Source organism: Tamandua tetradactyla, chromosome 26, assembly GCF_023851605.1.
Source record: "Tamandua tetradactyla isolate mTamTet1 chromosome 26, mTamTet1.pri, whole genome shotgun sequence".
Classification (NCBI taxonomy): domain Eukaryota; kingdom Metazoa; phylum Chordata; class Mammalia; order Pilosa; family Myrmecophagidae; genus Tamandua; species Tamandua tetradactyla.
In genome coordinates, this window is record NC_135352.1 from 17,130,862 (window position 1) to 17,149,803 (window position 18,942).

The 18,942-nt window shown below is 36.2% G+C and overlaps 1 protein-coding gene across 4 annotated transcripts in view; it reads right to left on the reverse strand.

Annotated features, from left to right (window-relative positions):
* DLC1 (DLC1 Rho GTPase activating protein) overlaps positions 1-12,833 on the reverse strand; it is a 456,370-nt gene extending 443,537 nt beyond the window's left edge. The window contains exon 1 of one of the 4 annotated variants that reach the window (XM_077144218.1): positions 12,459-12,833. The gene's annotated coding sequence lies outside the window, so the exon portion shown is untranslated. Of the gene's footprint in view, positions 1-11,703; positions 12,438-12,458 lie in introns of those variants that run through there. The other 3 variants (XM_077144217.1, XM_077144219.1, XM_077144226.1) reach the window with 3 other exon arrangements.
* Positions 12,834-18,942: the final 6,109 nt, after the last annotated feature.

An 18,942-nucleotide genomic window follows, 5' to 3' on the forward strand; every position in this document is an offset into this window, starting at 1 on the left:
TTCTCAAAAGTTACTTTTAATGTGCAGATGAATTGTGAATTAATTGTCCATTCTACGTTCAGTAGGAACACTGGATTAAACAGTCCGACTTAATTTGTATATTTGTCTGTACTAATTTGAGACTTAAATAATAGGAGAAATGTGTTGATTTCTGTAATTTAGGTTTCTTCATTAAACACAATGTCATTTTGATATGATATGAATATGTTCTCGAGATGCAATTAGTGCCTTATTAATTTAATATTTTATGGCTTAGTAGAACCACTTTTGTCCCTTCTCCTCTTTCAAACCCCACTGAAATGAGGGCAAAAAAATGAATATAATGTAACTCTACAGGGCAGAGAAAACAGGAAAGGAGACAACATCAGCCAATATTTACCAGTTTCAAGACAATTGAAGTAAATACGGAAGTAATAACTAACTGAAGAGCGCACGAAGCTGATACTAAACTTTCTATGGTGTGGGAGTGGGGGAAGGGAGAGGGTGAGAAGAGGGGACAAGAAGAAACAAAATGATATCAGAAAATTCCAGAAATGCTGGAGAATAAAAGCAAACAGGGAACTTCAGATGATGTAAAGAGAAGTAGGACTGATAATTGGATGGGTTGCATAACTGTGAAGGTACAATTCTGCTCCCCAACTCTAAGATATTTTGCAACTACTCCTCAATTCAGAGGAAGGACTAGAGGCTTACATACTTTTGACTTCATACAAGAGAGACTGGAGATTTTAGCTTTACAGTAGGACAGAGTTAAATTAAGAGGCTAAAAATAGAGAGGGTTGATTGTGGTAATGTGACAGCCTGAACCTCCTTTCCTTGAATTAAGCCTCATCATTTTCAGTCAGGCCTATGTCTCCAAGCAGGAGATTGGAGATTTTCTGGAGAAACAGAGTGGTCTAAGAGAAAAGATTCACAGATAGTAACATATGAAGAAAGGTCACAAAATGAAATAACAGGTTCTCCACCCAATAGAAAGGATGCTAAGAAAAGGCCCTGCACACAACACATACGCACATTTTTCCAGCAAAATCTGTAGTGCTTTCTTTACTCTTGAATACAAGAGGAAAACCAAAGAACTCAAGACCTGTAAGGAGAATCCTCTAAGATGGAAGACAGAAATCAGAACAGTGAGGAAAAGTAAGATAGAGATAGTGTGGGGAGTTGAAAAGAAAAAATGAATATATGAAAATAAAGTAGAGACAATGCAGGGAGAAGAAAACAATGAAGAGAAAGAAAAGATATTACATTTATTAAAGAGGAACAGAATAGCATTTAAAACGGAAAGAGAGCAAGTAAGAGCTTTTGAAATTTAAATATTATTAGCCTATATTAAAGAAAATCTAATAAAAGGTTCAGCGGATAAAGTTGAGCACATATTCCAGAAAGTAGAACAAAATGACAAATGGATGGGAAGAAGGAATGAAAATATTTTAAAAATAGTGACTCAATCCAGAAATTAAACATCCAAGTAAAAAGTGTTCCAGAGAAAAGGGAGGGAAGAGAGTTTTCCAAAAAAAAATTTTCAGAAAATTTCCCGGAACCCATGATCCCAGTCTCCAGATTGAAAGGAAAAATGGAATAACCAGCACAAGGAATAGAAACAGATCAGACCAAGACCCATTATTATGAAATTTCAGAACGTAAGCAATAATCCAACGTACTAAATGTTATTGGAGAGTAAAAAAAGAATAAGCATATATTACGTCTTGGTAATCAGAACGGTGGTGGATTTCTCAACAGCCCACAGGATAAAAGGAGACAGGGAATATGCCTTCAAAATTCTGAGATGAAATGATTTGCACCTTAAAATTATATGAACACTCTAAGTATTTTTTTTTTTAACCTCTTAAGTACTCATTCTCAAGTAGCTACTGTGGGCTGGTTCTACCCAAATGATATTTATCAAGTTGGCAAAGACATGACAACCAAGAAGTGAGATATTCAACACACAAGACCAGGGAAAGGAATTTCCAGGATGAAATATGTGTTGCATATCTAGTGGGAAATCTCTTCACATTAACTCTAAAGTTTTCTACAAGGGATGTCTCTAAGAAAAAAAAAAAGAAATAATATATTAGATGATACCTGTATGTCATCACATTAAGAGGAATTTTATGGTAAAGCTAGACAGTTTTAGTGGAAGAATTAGTAACAGCTACATAGAAAACTTGGGAAATCAATGATTAACTCCAGGAAAATCAAAAAGTTTTAGAAGAAAGGAAACGCAACTGCAGTACCCTACCTGGTTTAGCTGTGAAAATTTATAGGTAGTCAAAATAATGCAAATAGTAAATACTAACAACCAAAAGTTCTGACATAGTGATTGTGGGAGGATAAGGTTTTGAAGGAGTGTGGTTGGGGCCAGTGGAGAGAATGGTGTAAGAGAGCTAACTCCCCATTTTTCTGTAGTAGGAAGTTCATAGGTGAATTCTATAATATAATTATATTGTTTAGAAATATGGAGGCAAATATTCAGGACATGTAGCTAAAATAATTTAGTGTTATGGTCTATGTGTTACTTGCTTTAGAGCGAGATTAAAATGTCTTATCTCAGACATGAATCTCAGAATCATGTTAAATAATAATTAAAATTTAAAGTCCCAGAGCAATAATTTTAAGATTGAGTTGATTCATAAATAGGCCTGCAGTTCCTCTAAAGTATATCTGATGGAACTAAAACATTCCCTTTGCCTCTTCCCCACTCACCCCACCTTCCAGTTTTACATACATGCACACACACACACACACACACACACGCGCGCGCACCTCTTGTTCTTAGCAAAATAAGGGAGCCAGTTTTGGTATTTACTCAGTGTATTTTTCTATGAGATTCTTAGGTGATTTCTTTTATCGTCTCCTTTCCTCTCCCATCCCTTCTGGGAATTCCTGAAATTCAGGGCAAGTATTCTTGGTAATCCTCTTATAATCATCTTTCTGAATGTCTACATGAGCGGAAGTTTAAGACACAGAAAATAATGTATGAATAGCATTAAATCAGAAAATGAATAAGGAAGGAGAAATTTTCCATTGAATCATTCCCCGACTTTTTCCTGGACACCTCACTCACAGGATTGGGAAGGATGGCAATTTTCTGAATCATCTCCTCAATTGTTAGTATCGTTGTCTTTCCGGAACACAGGTATTGTAAGTAAGATGGTCTGATTCACTCCTGTATTGTTATGAAACATCTTCACACAGATCCTGCTTATTTCACAGAAGGGACCATAATGGCATTGTAGTTCCATCGCTTTGTATAACTTCATCTTTTCATCCTTCTGGGTACTGCCACTCTTCCTTTCTTTTTTTGCTTGGATGGCCAGAGTCATTTCTGGTTTCCCTTAGGAAATTTTATCTTAATTACCTGTCCCATATTAAACTCCTAAGTAGTTTTTCTCCTCCTGATTTAAAGCACATATGCGTGTTATATCTACCACACATGCCATGTACTCAGTCACGTGTGTAGTTAGAGAAGAGATAAAGGACATAATCTTCTCTCAATTAAAAGTAGATTACTTTCCTTAAAATATAATATTGCAGGAGTATAGAATGCATTTGACCCAAGAAAAAGACTTCTCCACATTGACCCATTTTGTTGCTGTATGGTAAAGGGATATGCAGAGATTGAGAATTGAACTTTCTAGTGATTTGAAACTTAATATGTCCTAGCCCCTCTCTTAAGGCGCCACATTTGCACATAGTAAGCACTCAAATAAAAACCTACACTTATTGAATTCAGTTAGAAAATGAGAGCAATCAACAGCATAGAAACAGACGCTATCACAGCTTAATACAATTCTTTGAATGTGTGCTCAGCTAATGTTAAAGTAAACCTTCATTACCGTGAGCATTTGTGGAGGCCAAAATGAGATTCATTTTCCTGATGGAGCTATCAAACGACAAATTGAATTGGGCACATTTGGGCATCTCCCCACGCCTCCTGACTCAGGAACAAAATGAAGAGGAATGCTTTTCAGTGCTAAACTGATTTACATACACAGGCTTCTTAGGAGCAGCAGGGAAGTCTAGAACGGATATGATTTTTTCTTAATTCCTTTATGTAAATATACAAATAGCAGAAGATAACAACAGCATGTTTTTAAAGGCATTTCTGTGAGTCTAGCCAAGACAGCTAACTCTCAGTAAGACACAATTAGTACTTTTCCTTGAAAATATTCATGCTATCTAATCCAGATTAGACAGGGCTAGAATTAGGTCGTGGGAGAGAAAAACCTTTAATAACATGATGCAAGACTTTATCTTCAGATGATTTCAGGCAGATTTCTTTTCTTTAGTAGCAGTCTGTCTCTTCAACCCTCACAAAATCCTTATCTGTCCATTTTTCCATATTTTGAAAAATGCTGGAATTTACTCATTATGCTTATTAGCTGTCTGTGGAAAAAAACAGAACTCCTGTTAAAATCCTTTATTGGTAAATTGCTTAATGGAGTGTAAAAATATATATGACTAGAGGCCATGTATTTAGACAGTCTGGAAATCATCAAAAACCTTAGTAAATTAGAGCTTAAATCATCTATAATGAACTAAGGGGAATAAGCAGGGTATCACTTTTTCTGAAACACACATCCAAGCTTCCTTCATTTTTGGTCTTTTTGAGGAAAAATAGAAGTAGGTATTCAGCCTTAAAAATGTTCTTTTAATGCTAACAAATTTGTCTGTCTAGCTCAGAGGTGTTTTTACTCAGCTTGAAAACCTTTTTCTCATTCTTAGCTCTCAGAGTTAAAGTTATTCCAGGAATCGGAGACATTTTTAAATTAATTCTTTCAATCCACTAGAAATCAGTTTATCAGAAAAGAGCCAGTCTTGTAAAACTGCAAGTTATTATTTCAATGGTGGCTTATTTTTATCGCCAGATCCCTGTTATAAATGGACCTTCCAGGAGTATCTAATTTCCTTGTGGGGTGGGGAGCCCATATCCTGGCAGTGTCTGACTTACCACCCCCTTATAGCTCAGTTCAGTCAGGTTTGCAGATTCTCTTAACATTTTCTTAAGCAACCCATGCGTAATTTAGGGAAATCTTGAAACATTTTGTAATAGTTGCCTGATAACACTAAGACATCCTTGGGGATGTTTGGTTTCTGGGAGATCCGAGAATTAACATAGCCGTGGGAGACAAATCTCACATCAAGGATACAGCAATTTCTAAATACCTCTGTTTTGGGGATGGGTGTGTGTGTGTTCCATGTTTCAGTTTTTAAAAAGTTCACCATCTTCTCAAATATATGGCTTTACCCTATTTAGAGAACTTTGGGCACGTAGGACTATATTATATCATAGACGGATTCTACAAATGAATTGATTGATGGATGATTAATCATTTTATGTTTTGCCTTGGTGTCTTTTTTCTAACAAAGCCCCCCACAGTGAGGCTCTTTGATCTGAAATAGTTTCAGTTGGAATTTTTCATGCAAAAAAATAGTTTACAGATTAATTTAAAAATTCAAATGTGGTTTTGCCTTATTAAACATATTTCTATTTAACCAGGGACATAGGTTATAATGCTTTATCCTCAGCACGGTGAGATATGGCTGTGCTTCAAGTGGGCACTTTCCATTTTTAGCTCGGCTCTCATTTCTAAGAACACTCTAACAGCAGATGCGTAGTCACTACTAAATGTAAATGAGAGATGTGGCCGGTCAATGCAGGTGCTTGGATAGCAAATGACCACAGAGAACTGAGCTTTCGGTCATCCCATAAGTACAGCTTTCACTGGAGTCACGAAGAAGATGAACTCAATGGAAACTTAGTTCATTCTGTCAGATGTGTATCCTACCAGGGGTTGATGTCCCCAATATCAACTTTAGTTCTCATCTTAGTTTTTTGCCTACATACATTTGAACTTATTTTTATTACCAGGTGCTCTTCTATCTACCTAAGTAAGAGTAAGTGCATTAGAAACATTTGGTGATGATAGCATAATGACAATAAGGCAAAAAGTATCCATTTCTGAAGCTTTTACTGTGCACCAGTCACTGTATTTGGTGAGTCGCTACACTATTTCCTTTAGTAAGAGGACTCACAAATAATCTATGAGGGAGGTGCTAGTATTGCCCCAACTTTATAGGGAGGAATGGAACTTTGACAAGACTAAATAACTTGTTCAAAGTCAAGCACCTATCGGTGGGCAGGGTTATCATCTCTGTCATTTATGAAAGCAAGGTATCTGTTAAAGAATGATTGCTGGGGTGACTCTTGGTGCCTAAATTCTTGTGCCTCAGCTTTCTCAGCTCTTAAGTGGGAATGATGATAAAGTTAAGGGGAAACATGAGTAAATAATATATGTAGATGACACCCAGGGATGACCCTGGCCCTGGCACCAAAGGCACCGACAATGTCTACATGACCAAAAGGGAGAAAAGAAATGTAACAAAATAAGGTATCAGTGGCTAAGAGATTTCAAATAGAATCGAGAGGCTGTTCTGGAAGTTTCTCTTATGCAAGTTTCAGCTGGATACTGCTAATTGCCTTGGTATTCCAAGCCCCAACCAAAGCATTCCTGTAAACCCTAAAGAACACCTATGGCTCTATCTGAGACTCTATAAAAGTTTCACTCTCTAAATTTATTTTTTAGAAACCTAGATTCTCCAGATGGTTCCTAGGCCAGATAAACCCTGAAACCCAGAGTTGCCAGTCTCACCAAGACCATCAATTAGTTGCATTCCTCTATCCTATAATGTAGACACCCCTTTTTAACATGGGGGTGTTAAACACCCCTTCTTTAACATGAAGAAGTTAGAATGGCCATTGTCCAAATATCCCTAAAGATTGGGAGAAGGATCAAAGGAGGAGATGTTGTACAGAGAGTTAGGATTAATCAGTGAGTTAAATGACTACTGAATTATTATATTGATGTTTCTTTTAACTCTCCCAGTATCTTAGAGCAGCTAGAAGGAAAGACCTGAATTTGTGGCACTGTAACCCATACTTTGTAAACCATACTTTGAAATTTGTTCTATAACTACTTGTTAAATTATACTTTGAAATTTATCGCTTTTTTTGTATATCTGTTTATATTTCAAAATGAAAAATGTTTTTAAAAAAGGCAAAGATTGTCAGACTGGATAAATAAACAAGCTCTAAGCATAAAAATAAATAAATAATATATGTAGAGGACCTAGTCCATAGCACATTGTAAGCCCTCAATAGATGCTAAGTGATATGATGATGATGATTCCTTCGGTTTTTTAACCAATCTTTGCTGTGGAATCCATGGTTAAGTATGAGCTAGGACTATCCCTCATATGCCTGTGTTATTTGACTATAGATGAATGATTTGACCAAAAATGTCTAATACCATAATTCTTTATTCTTTCTTTAAGTAATTGACACATGCTTTTTAAACAAAGTCTTGTCTGTTATAAAGTCTACAAAACTATTTGCACATACAAAATCTCACCTGATGCTCAAAATGACCTGGTGGATACAAATATTGTCATTAACTTTTCCACTTTACCAGTGAAAAGCAGAAGCTTAAAGTAATTATGGGCCATAGCTCAAATAACAGAGGATCAAGTGGTAAAGAAGCAGATGAGAGCTGGTTTTCTGACTCTGCTCATGATCTTTTCAGGATACCATCACATTTATATTGTGGAAAATTCACTGATATTCTGTTCTTACTAGCCTCGTGTTAACTTTAATTCTAAACTTTTTCTGAATGCTCCTAGCTTCCTTTGAGCCCTTAATGATCTTCTAAGGTCACCTCATGAGAGTAGTGTTAACCTCTGGCTTTGGGCTCTGATGACCCTTGACAAGCTCTTATTTTCCTTCCTCTTTAAAAATTATTATTCAATCACTACAGGATGTCTGGAAAATAGAAAAATAATCCCATAACTCCCACAGATGGCCATTTTTCATTCCTGTTTTTACTTTCCTCCCTCTTCTCTTTCCTTCCCATTCATTCCACAAACACTTATCGACAAACAAGTATTGACAGTATCTGACATGCTAGTTATGCTATTATGCTAATTACTAGGAATGAAAAGAAAGACTAACTGAATTTCTAGATCTGCTTTTGAATTCTCTTACTTTCTTTAGATCTTCTTTCCATTATTAAGACTGCTTTTCTCTTTGAATTATGTAACTGAAAAACTTTATTTCAATCTAATATAGATACATACATACAACCGGCTACAATGTTTTTTTTTCCCACCCATCATCTCAATTAATGAGCAGACTTCATATGCATGCTGTTTAACTGCCTTTCAGTTGTCATTCTTTCTTTCTTTTTTTTTTTTTGCACCTAAGTCCCTGTTTAATCTTTTTAAATTCACTCATGAACTCTCTAATCCACTGCACCCAAAATTAACAACCTCTTTTTAACTATGTACCAAGATCCACGCTCACCTTTATTCTGCTTAACTATTTTTTATTAAAAAAACAAACAAAAAAAAAACTAAGCCTTACCTAATTTCTCTGAGCTCTACCATCTGACCAGTAGTTTAATGCCAAAATAGAAACACAACTCTTCTGCTCCATAGAAGTGAATGTCGCATTTCTATGGCCATATCAAAGCCAAACTGGAATGGGGCTTCTCTGCAAATCTGTTTGGTTCAAATGTTGTTCTTAAGGAATCTGTCATTCCCGCAGAGGACGCAGGCATGGTTTGCATGCCACTTTGCTAAAATCTGGAGTTCTACCCTTTGGCCTCATCTTTAAATTCTCATATACAATTTTGGTCATTTCTCTATGTTCATAATAAAATCCAGATCCAGACCTCGATCATCTCTCATTTGGAACTTTGTTGTGCTCTAAATGACTTCCACAGAGATGCTCATTGCAAGACAGTGCTCACACTAATTGGTTCATTCTCCAAGAGCAAACTAATAAAATAAAAGCCAAAGACAATTTTTCAGTGAGCCTATCTATATTTACTATAAGCCTAATCCTCTATGAATAAGTTTAAGCCATGCCTAAAGTAGTCAGTGCATGGTATGGGCAGGTTTGTTTGGACAGGGCTAGAAAAAAATATCTCCTTTTTTTGAATTATAATGTCCTTCAGAAAAAAAATGAAATGGAGTATTCTCTTTTTCTAGGCCTTCTAGCAATCACGTAGCCAGTTATATGGGCTACTGCTGCATTTATTCCTCTTTCCAGTAATGTGGAATGCGGTGGCTCTGAAAGTGTTGAATTAAGTGGTAATGACATCAGGAAACCCAGTCCGGTTCCGGAAAACGGAGGTGGGGCGGGGCAGGGGAGGGGACCCAACACACATATCTCCCTAAAGAAATGGCCTGTTTATTAGAAATGGCATATATTGACCTTATGAGAAATGCCATTGCCTTCGAAAGTGCAGTGTTTCAGCTTGCATGGCAGCATATGTTGTCATATATAAAGTATATGACAGATGAATTAGCCAATTCTCTCATTTTACACAACACTCATCAGATATTTTTCAAAATTCTGTGATAAAGTCTGCATTTCACAACTAGAGAACCATGTAGAAGGCTCAAAGTAGAGATACGAACCAATTAAGAGGTTGAAAATAAGCTGCAGAAAGGAAGATGAAAGGAACTGGGCTATTTGACCTAGAAATGAACATTTATGCTTTCACGCATCCCTAAATGGTTGTTCTATTTCCACTGAGGGAAAACACCTCAGAGAACTGGTAAACTGGTTACAGCAATAGAGATTTAGGTGAGATAAAAGAAGGAATGAATGGATACATGAGATTCTTAAACTGTTTCCAAAGAGGGTGGTAAAGCCTCCAAAAGTCACTGGGACAGTCTTATTATGATGCCACTGGAATACAAGGATGTGAATTAGACAAGCTCTTTTCTCACTCTGCTTCTAAGAAACACCACTTTAAATTTAATCATGTGGGTGGAGTTCTCGGCATAAATGTGAAATGTAACTAGATAGTCCTAAAAGTGACCCCCTTAAAGTGTTTTCCTGAAGCTACATTAAATAATTTTAAGAAAAATTTTGCATTTGAAATACTTGCATTATTTAGTGAATTTGCTTCCTCTTTTAAAATCGTGATTTTTTTTTTCCCAGATAAGTAACGCTGGTGACAGCCTTAAACGTTTATTTTTCTTTTTGAAGAGGCATGACAATCTTATGTCTGCAAAGTAGCCTTCTACTGGACATACTTGTACTTCATTATGCATAATTGTTTTATGAGAGCATTATGATGTGGTATAAAGATATCTGAATTATGAACAGGACACTGTGCTTCCACTGTCATCTCTTGTACTGGCTAGCCTGTGATCTTGGACAGGTCACCTAAGAATGACATTCCTAGTTCCCTTGTTGAGAACCTAAGGACTGTGTTAGGTGAGATGATCTCTTATGGCCTTTTCATCCTTGAAGTTCTATTAAGGAATTTTGTTAAATCACAATTTAGGTTAAGTCCATACATGATGTTTAATGTGTTTACAAATAAATATATTCTTTAGTCGTGTATTAAAAGCCTCAACATGGCATAAACTATTAGTGGACACAGCATTTGACAGCAAAAATTATTCTAACATAAAATTTAAGATTAAGTTGGCTAAGGCAGCTTATTTACTGTGTACCATGTAAAAGACAGTAATCAAAAACACCTATCCGATTCCTTACCATGCAGCTGCACAACAGTTCTCTTTCATTCGGTGCATTTTGCATTCATCTGCTAGATTTGGAAATATGCACACATGTTGTCCCCTCTACATACCATGCCATATTATTTTTATTCAATTTTCATTCAATGAAAATAATGATTTTCATTCTTTATAAATATAGATATAACAGTATGCTATGCATTATAAGTTCATGCTATTTCAGTACCTATTAAATTTCTTTCCTCATATACTAAACATTTAAACATTTAAAGATACCTTAAGGACACTCAGTAGAAGTGTAATTTCATGATTCCATAAAGCACGGGCCCATGATCAGTGTTTCATATGATTGTTGTGATTTCCAAGATGCCTTAAAATGGTCATAATGCACATCATTGTTTTGGAAATTTGCTTCAATTTTTCAAAAATATTCACTGAAAATATGACCCAAGCAGTGAATTAAAAAAGATTAATATAAATTAAATCCAAATTCTGATATTTTAATTTCTGAAACATATTAAATACTAGCTAGGACAGAAATAAGTTCTGAAATTTCATGCTTTTTTATTTTAAATAACCTTTTAAGCTGTATATAAGTAGCTTGACCTGTGACTGAAACTGGCTTGGGAAAAATACCGAAGGATAGAATATTCATAATTATAAACGAGACACAAAATGTATTTCTTTGGAGTTTCATTATTAAGGAAATGTCAGTCTGGCAACTATCTACCCAACCTGTTAGCAAAAGAAGGTTTAATAAAAAAAAAAAAGAAGAAGAAGAATTCATTTATACCTTCCACTTATGTGTGAGAATGTGTATTTGTTTTATTTTATGCTATGTAATAGGAAAATTTATAGCACTCAATACATACATTAAGGATAAAAAGCAATCAAAATAAAATGCTACTTCATGGAGGAAAAGAGTACAATCTATAGGGAGGCTATTTTAAAATTTGACGTTCTGCTAAAACTATTTGGCTCACAGTTTTCTACTTACTAAATATTTCCCATTTCTGATTTCATGGCTTAGCTCTAAAAAACCTAGGCAGACACCACTCGGGTGCAAGATGCTTGCATTTCTCTCCACCTTCCCGCCTCTGCAAAGGTCACCTCCAAGTTTAAAGATAAAGAGTCATCCCGTCTTACCTAGACGAAGAGCTGCTGAGACGCCAAAGCCTGACACCATTCAACAGGCGGGCTAGGAGAGAAGTCCATTCCCGTTAGTTTCTCCAGAATATACATTCCCATTTCATGGTTGAGATCATGGCTCTATTCTAAGCAGTTTTACGCAGTGTGTGAGTCTAACAAAAACACCCTCCGCAGCTGGAGGGAGCCTTGGCTCAATCAGGATCCTGTCAAGGCGTTCCTGGTGACTTCTGTCGACTAAATTCAGACTGATGTTTTGCAAAAGGGGCCTCCACCGGCAGGCCCAGATTGCCTGGGAAGTATTTCCTGCCTCTGAGGACTGTGCAAGTGAGAAACACTGGAAGACAGGGAGGGGAGCTGGGAAATGCAGAGCCTGGCTGGGTGTTTTAAGAGTTCTGATTTTACACAGAACTGAAGTGAGTTTGTCAAAGCTCCTGAGGTGATTAGCTAGAAAGTCATAAAGTCGTAGAGGTGGTTTTTGTTTCTTTTTTTTTCCCCTTCCCTTTTTCTTTCTTTCTATCCCACACTGCTAATGGAAAAAGAAAGAAAGAAAACACAGTTCTCTCCCCAAGTATGACTTTCCCACTATATTAAATGTGCCCAGCTTAATCAAACTGCCTTTGCTAGCTCTGATTTCAAAGGATCTTTTAAGAGAGCAAGATGGATTGTGCGTTTTTCACAAGGTAATTCTTCTGATTTTAAAAATCTGCTGCCACAACTTAAAATTTAAAATGCTTCAACCCTAAGTATTGTACCTGAGAAAATCTGTAAGGGAAATCCCAAGAATTCAGTAAATAGCACGTCTTCTTCGGGATCTCTCCAATCCCAGGAGCTTTCGCAGAATTAAAGACGTTTGTGCTATGGCACATGCAGCTTTACCTCCAGTCGAATCCTCCAGAGTTATACAAATCCAGGGCTGGAAAAGCAGAAGACAGGCTCCATCTTGATCATATTAGAGTCTCGCTGACATTAAACACTTGCAGCCACTTCCATCCAGCATGACAGAGTCCCTGAATCACGTCTCTAAAGCAGCTCACAGCTATCCTACATCCTTTGTCCAACACAAATTTCGTGAACTATCATCTGTTTATCTTTTCTGCTTTCTTGTGCCTCCACTGAATGACTTCCTCTTAGCTGCTCCAGGCTGGGAACTTGGACTACCATTTGGTTTTGATTAAAACCAGACAGGCAACTCTGGAGAATTTAGGGAATAAGCTAATGGAAACTGCAAGCATGGCTTTAATTAGTGCATCAATTAATAATAGATGCTCGCTTGTCTTGTGATAAAATGTCAAAAATGCAAAACCATAGGAAACTCACGTCGTTTCAGGAAAGAAGTTATACCAATAATGCATTCCTTTATGACCCAGAATCTTCCTTAGGAAAAGTGGAAGGAAAGAAGAGGGGCATCCATGGTGTTACGAAACAGGGGAGTCACTTCACTGTCCACAAGAGAAATGCAGGAAGCAAAGTCTCAGTTTAAATGGAAGAAATTTCAATTTCTTCAATTGAATTGAAATTGCTCAGTTATGGTCCCCCCCTTCTACTTTATTTACAATTGACCCATTCTTCAGCTATTTATGACAAACATTTTTTCAGTGACTGGTGAGCAGATTCACCCAAGTGTTGCTACTTGCAAAGTTCTGGCAGTTTCCAGAAGTGGAAAGCACAAGAACAATTTTAATTCCAATATGTTAAATGAGGAACATGGAAAGAGGTACAAGAAGCATTAAACCTGTTTACCGTGGGCTTCTCTGAGACAGTAAGTGGTTTTCAGTGTTCACTTTTATTCTCAGTCAGGTCTATTGTCTTTGAAGGCTAGAAGATACCCAGATATCACAAAAAGCCATCTCTTTAGTGCTTCCTTAGAATATCGGGTAGGTGGTATCTCGAGAAGAGATGGCTTTTGTTATTGAACCGCTAAAATCTCTCAAAATTACCATAAAGCATAAACTATTAATATAAATCATGGAATGATTCATTCTATGAATTAGGTTGAAGACGAGAAGGATTCAAAGAAAAACACAGGGACAGAGTAATTTTTATATGTTTTGATCAAACACCACTGATTAAAAAATGGGCATTTCGAATATTTTCATTTAACTTCCAAACTCCTGCCAAGTAAGAAGTCCATTCTTTCACAAATTCTTTAAGGAGTTATTTATATTTATATTCAAAGTACTTTCATGAACATGAGGCCCAGCAATCTTTGTGGGTATTCTTATTTTTATTTTACACACAAAAAAATTAGAATTGGTGGAGATGGTTTTCTCCTAATTGAAGGATGGAAAGTGACAAATTCCAGATTGGAATGTGTGTCTTCTAGCCCTAAGTTTTGTGCTTTTTCTCTTAACTTCTGACTTATTTGCTGTGGGAAACTGCGAAGACGTCTTAAACTCTCTGAGTTTCAGATTCCTCTTTAAAAATAGAGACAATTCTTCATAATCCACACGTTGGAAAGGGGGATTGAATTTTTATCAACATTTATTTATAAATTTATATTTATTTCCCTAAGGAAAATGCTAGAGCAGAATGGAATGGAAATTGATGTAACTTCTTTCCTAAAATAACTTGTGTGTATCTCTCTCTATCTTTGCTGCTAGCCCTGGCATATATAAGTACTCAAAAAATATTAGCACTCTGCTAAATCATTTTAGCTAGATTCTCCCCATGAATAACATCCCTTTTCCCTTACATAGTTTAGCTTTCTGTTTTCCTTGGCCTGAGAAAACAAGATCCTGTTTTACACACATTTAGCAAATACCTTTTTAGATATCTAGACACAATTAATGGTAGTTTCTCCTAAACATTTTTTCCCCTAAACAAACAAGACTTCATGCTTTATTCTATTATTAGAAGAATTACTTCCTAAATCTTGTTCGTACATGATCCTTCAGTTGCTTCAGCACAAACAAATTTCAGAACTTAAATTCTCGTAGAGCGTTTGCAATTGAGTATAAAGATAAATAATGAGATAACTTTCTTAATACTTATCATAGTGTCAGGCACATAGAAAAGGTTCAAATACTTGTCCCCTTCTCCTTTCTATTTGTAAACTGAAATACGTCACTCCTTTAAATGTTTGCTGATTTTACTGTACTTGATTGACTAATAAAGTATTGCATCCAAGCAGCTAAGAACTTGCAAACAGGTCATTAGGTTAGGAGGTTGGCTCTAAAACTAACCACTGATGTGACCCCATGCAAATTGCTTTACCTCTAGAAGCCTCAATTTTAGCCTCTGTAATGAAGAGTGTTTCAAAATTACAGGAAATAGTCCATGTAAAACCATTAGACTTTTACAACTGGCACAGTGTCCAATGTTGGCTAGTATAGTTACCAGCTAAATCAATGTCCTTTTTTGATCCTTATGCCTTTCTCTGTGATGATTTTTTTTAATGTATGCATGTCTGTATTTTTCTGTCTATTGAATTCTGAGTAAAATGCATGCATTTGTTATAGTTTTGTTGTCAGAGCAATTACGCATTCTTTGGGAAGAAAAGGGACTAGCAGAAGGAGGATTAAAAGTTATTTTGAAATCAGCTTCTTCCTATGTACTATGATCTAAGTAATAAACATTGGTTATGATAGTTTACCTAGTAATTCCTCAGTTATTTTCAGGAAATTTGAATCTAGACTTCTTTTATAGAATTGTTCATTGATTCTGATATAGTACAATAATACTTTGTACAAAGTAAGATCTATCCCTTTACAATGGTATTTTACTCTTTTATGAATTGAGTAGCAAATGCCATTAACTCAATACCCAGAACCCACATTTGTGACATGTTAACATTATGAGTTGTCTGTTAAACATTCTCTCCATGTTTATGAATAGTTTTCTAAGAATAATGGACTTGTAATTAATATATAGAGAGAATAAATGCCTTTACAGTACTTTAGAAGGGTCCATACATGTGCAATAGTATAATAAATGTAGGAGCATTTTGTCCATAAAAATTAATCATCGAAAAATCTCTATTTAACAAGACTTTGCTCGTAATTTATTGGGGATATCATATGTATTTCAAAGCAATAAAATTAAAATTTATTTGATAATATTTCTAATTATTTTTTCAGTATTTTTAAATGCATCTTCTCTCAATCAGTTCATCTTGAAACACACACCTAAGTAGAAAAAGATCATGCAATTTTTTTAGTTTCTATATAATAATCTGCACGTGTATCATTCGATTTTTTGATCAACTGTGTCAAAATGTTGACACTCTGCTTTCCCTAATTGTTTAGTATTCATCTGAATGTATTTATCAGAGGAATACAATTGTTTGAAATTAAAGTAACAAAAGAAGTAAAATTCTATAGGTGTTTCCAAATCAATTATATTTGCTTCTTGGATTATTATGTTCATTGCTACCTTCATTGAAACGTAAAACAACCCAAGCATGGCTGTGAATAAAAGGTATCTTGATACATTTTAAATTGTTTAAAAAAATAACCTAGCAAATTGTAATAGAAAGATATGGGCACAAAGTTGCTAGAGTGGATATAGTCTGAAAAGCTGATGAATCTCACTGCTTGTACAATAGAACTAGGATATCTTCAGAATCGCAGAGTCCATGCCATGCAAGGCTCCTTTCGTAGAGATCTGGATGTGTCCATCCAGTAAGGCTGAGGCTGTTCTAGTGTCACAGAAAGATCAGTTCTATGGGAAAGCTTAAGCTGACATCAACCTATGTCACACTCCAGGTATCTTTTCAAACTTTACTATAATATTCTCTCAAATTCTTCATCCATGGCCAAAAAATGTCCCTAAATCTTTAGTCCATTCAACAATGTTCCTTCCTTATGTTTGGAGTACAGCACACACTTCCCTTATCTGTAGCTCTTTCAAATGGTGACTGCACGTTCTTTTCTACATCCTGTGTTCACCTGGTAGGAGGGATGCTCTGTCCTTCTCCTTTCTGCTCCAATGAAATCTCTGCTCTTTAAGCTTCATTTCACCTAGCTCCATATCCCATCCTCTACTATGGAGTTTAGAGCAGCGTTCTCAGCCCACCAGTTGGAGGTGGGGCAAGGGGAAGATTAGGACATCATTAAAAAAGCTATGTCCATCCTCCAAAGAATATCTGTTCTATTTCTGTTGAAATACAAGTATATCTTTTGTTATTTTCCCTTTAAAATACAACAGTGCAAGCCTCATAATACATAGCAAGTTAACATGCTAATATCCATTCACAATTCAATAACACTTATTGCATGTTAGCTATGTGACACTGTTTTATGAACTTGGGATATATCAGAAACTGCAACCAAAGAATCAAAGAACTTTGCCCCCATGGTGTCTACATGCGGGAATGGGGTAGAGTGGGGAATTAGATAAGCAATAAACATAATAAGTAAATTATTTAGCATATTACTGTAGAAAAATGAAAAAGCAGAATCTGGTAAAAAATGAGGGGAATGAAACTTGGGTGGGGGGTATTGTCGCAGAATTAAATAAGAAGTATCACAGCAAGTCTCACTGAGAAGGTGGCTTTTCAATAACAATTTGGAAAAACTGGGGAGATGGGCATTTATAGGGTTCCAGATGGAGTGCTATGTTCACAGAAATGTGCCTGGCAGTTTCCAGGAAAAGTAAGGGAATCAATGTGGCTAGAATCGAGGGAGAGAGGGGAGAAAACTAGAAGATGAGGTCAGGGAGGTAAGGAGAAGCACTTTGTAAGTACTTTGGCTTTCACTGAAGGCAAAGGGACCATTGCCAAGTTTTGAGCAGAAGAGTATCAGGATTTGTTTTACATTTTAATAACTGTACTAAGGACAGGATGAAAGGAGATAAGGGCCAAAGCAGAAAGACCAGCTAAGTGATTACAGTAGAAATCCAGGTAAGAAGCATGGATGGTGGCTCAGATGGAGCGGATGAGAAGGATCAGATATGAATTTTTTATTTTATGTTTAGTGCCAAAAGTATCTCCTGAAGAATTGAATTTATATATATATGAGAAAAAGAGGAGTCAAAAATGTTTCTTGAGCTGCTACAGGATGGAGTTGGTGTCACTGAAAAAGATGAGTCTGGAGGTGAAGAATTTTGGGTAGTGGAGATATAAAGTTTCGACTGGGGACTTGCATTTGAGATGTCTGTTAATCATTCTAATAGAAATGCCAAGGAGGCTGTTGGACGCATGAATTCAAGTTTGGAAAAGAGATCTGAGCTGGAGAAAGAAATCTGGGAGACTTGAACATAGAGTTGGAATTGAAAACCCAAGACTGGATGAGATCATGGAGAGTGAATGTAAATAGACAAAAGAAGAGGATAAAGAACTAACTGGCTACTGGATTTAACAATTTGGAGGCCATTGTTGATAATGACAGGAACAGCTTCAGAGACCCATATGATCAAAGGGCTGATCAGCATGGTTTAAAAGAGAATTAGAGGAAAAGAACTGGAGACAGTAAATAAAGTCCACTCTTCTGAAGAGTTTTTACTGCAAAGGGGAGACAACCAAGGACATGAAAACTGTCTGGGCTCATCAGAAGCTTCAGTGAGGATGGGAAAAACAGCAGTACATTAAAGAAAAATCAATATGGTATTATCCTAAGCCAAAAAAGCTGAGGCAAGGAACAGAGTAATGAAACATTGGAACGAATCCTTGAATAGCAGAGAGAGGAAATGGGTTCTAATGTGCAGGAACTGATAACATTAGATAACTTTAGATAACAACATGATGCACGTGGAAACTTCATGGACATTAGATATCATAATCCAGTTAGTCACACAGATAACCTCAGCTACTTACGATCATGGCTTCCATTGCAATTCAATTTAGAAGTACATTTGGTTGGTGCTCTTAGACATGTATTTAAAAATTTAAATTCATAATTGATTATTGATACACTAATTAGAAGCATCAAAATGGCAATAATTTTGCAAACATGCTTGAGTGAATCTTTGCATAATCTCCCCTCCTATTTTTCTCTGCATTAAGCTAGGAGCAACCTTTCCCCCCCATTGCCGTACACTACAGTTCTGTCCCTTAAAGCTGCAAAGAAAGCTACAGCTTTTTCATTTCCTTCATCATCAGGTAGTATATGTTACTCTCATTTTCTAGCCTCTGAGTCCTTTAGCCACTTTCGCATTTTTTAATCAGTTCATCTTTCAGTTCTTCCAGATTTCAGCTGCTTTTGGCATTTCTCATATATATATTTTTTTGCATGGGAAGGCACCTGGAATCTAACCCAGGTCTCCGGCATGGCAGGTGAGGACTCTGCCACTGAGCCACCG